This window comes from Pteropus vampyrus, unplaced genomic scaffold (genome assembly GCF_000151845.1).
Source record: "Pteropus vampyrus isolate Shadow unplaced genomic scaffold, Pvam_2.0 Scaffold28, whole genome shotgun sequence".
NCBI classification, from domain to species: domain Eukaryota; kingdom Metazoa; phylum Chordata; class Mammalia; order Chiroptera; family Pteropodidae; genus Pteropus; species Pteropus vampyrus.
The window spans coordinates 4,552,694-4,554,748 of NW_011888809.1; positions in this window are offsets into that span (position 1 = coordinate 4,552,694).

The window sequence follows — 2,055 nt, forward strand, 5'->3', positions numbered from 1 at the left end:
AGATGCTGATGTGAACCCAGGCATTGAATGTGGATTATCAAGGCATTTTTATTATGCCTTAACTATATACATCTTAAAGCAAGCTTTCTTTAAAATTCAATAAATGTTAATGTTTAAAAATGAAAAATCTTTCCTAACATGGACTCAGGCTAAACCTGAGCCATGACAATCACTGTCATAAGGATAAATTAAGAAGGTTGTTCTGGTCTCCAATTTAATAACACTTTTGACTGCCTGTAAATTGTGTGATATATGGTAATTTGGCATCCCGTATTTGATTGGCTTCCTCCTCCAACCCTTCCTCATAAATTAATGTCATCATGAGCACAGATAAGTTCTTTCCTACCTTCCCTGCGTCTTTATCAAATAGCTGTTAACCCTTGCTTGCCACCAAGACAGTGTTAATATAACAACCACCAAAAGAAAAAAAAAGAACTATGGCAATTAAAATACTCAAGAATATCTCTAATAATCTATGTGATTAGTTGCAAACGTTTAACACTGGAAACACCTGTATTCTTCTCAAATAAACAAAAGGAAAAGTTTTAGGATCCCTTCCATACACTAGGCTCCACAGACGTTCATTATTATATGGAATCCCAAATATCACGAAGGACAGAACTCCATGGATATCCAGACTTAATGAATATGTTCTAATCGGTAGAGTAGTGAAGAGACAGACCATGAAAGCAGCAATTCCAGCATTTCCCTATGATGGGGGTGGGGCGGGGGCAAGTAGGGAGAATTGCAGAGAACAGGGGAGAGCACCAAAGCCAGCGTTTGTGAGGTCAGAGAAAGCTTCTCAGAAGTTACATCTAAACCGAGACAGAGCAGAGGAGTAGCCAGGCAAAAATGTATGCACCGGGGAAGGGGCCGAGGGAAGCATCCTTGGAGGTAAAGGAAACAATATGTGGGAATGAGCTCTGCTTATCTGGAGAACCGAATGGGATTAGAATGGCCATGCATAAACGACAAGAGGGAAAAACTATGAAAGATATGGCGAGAGAGGTATAAGTGTCACCCAAAGCAAAGTCAAGTAAACCACTTGTTCAGAGTTTATCTTAAGAGCAATTTCTGAGCAGGAGAGTGATATGCTTTGGTTTGTAGTTTTTAGGGCTCCCTCTGGCTCTAGTAGAAAGACTCCATCTGGATGGGACAAATTGGGAAGTCTGGGTCCGTCAGAAGGAAGGCTGCTATGTAGTCTGGGTAACAAAGGATGGTCACCTGGACTTGGGCCATCACAGCGAAAATGGAGATAAATTATTGGATTTGAGTAGCACTTAGGAGGTAGAAGCGATAGGATTAGGTAATTGAGTGGCTGTGACGAATGATGGAGAGAAAGCAATCAGTGATCACACCCATGTTTCCGGCTTGAGCAAATGGGTGTAGGAGGCTCATTCGCCGAGATGAGGAGCCCGGCGGGAGGCACAAGTCTGCGAAGGAGTTCAGTTCTGGCTGTATTGGTTGAGTCACCTGTGGAATTCCCAAAGGGAAATTTTTAGTGGACAGCGGGATATGTGAATCCAAAGATCTGGGCTTCTGGAACAACCTGCTTTTCAGGAGCATGTAGTCTATAAGAAGACAGGTGCATTAAGGCAGTGTGTAGTCAGGGCTTTCGCATGTAGAAATAGAACTGTCATGTCAAAAAGAGAGGAAGTTCACATTCAGTTGTGAGAACCAGGAATGGCTCCAGGGAAGTAATATTTGATTTAAGACCTTTACAAACGGGTTGGATTTTAGTTGGTTTTTAGAGAAAAAGTGGGCTGTTTGAAGCTTGGGGGCACCTGAGCAAAAGCACAGAGTGAGAAAAATTGATGACACTACAGGGAATTATGAATATTTACACTTGGCTAAGGTTTAAGGTCTGTTCGTAGGTGAACAGGAGGGAATGTAGCTAGAAAGAGGAGTTTACTGAAAGGCAAGAAGAATGGCCTTTTTTCTGCGATATGGATTCTTCAGAGGTGTTTGAACTGGGGAATGACAGTTTTTATGAGTCTCACAGACTGCTTCTCATCTCGCTGAGCCTTTATGAAGGAAGCAGGATTAGAGAGGCAC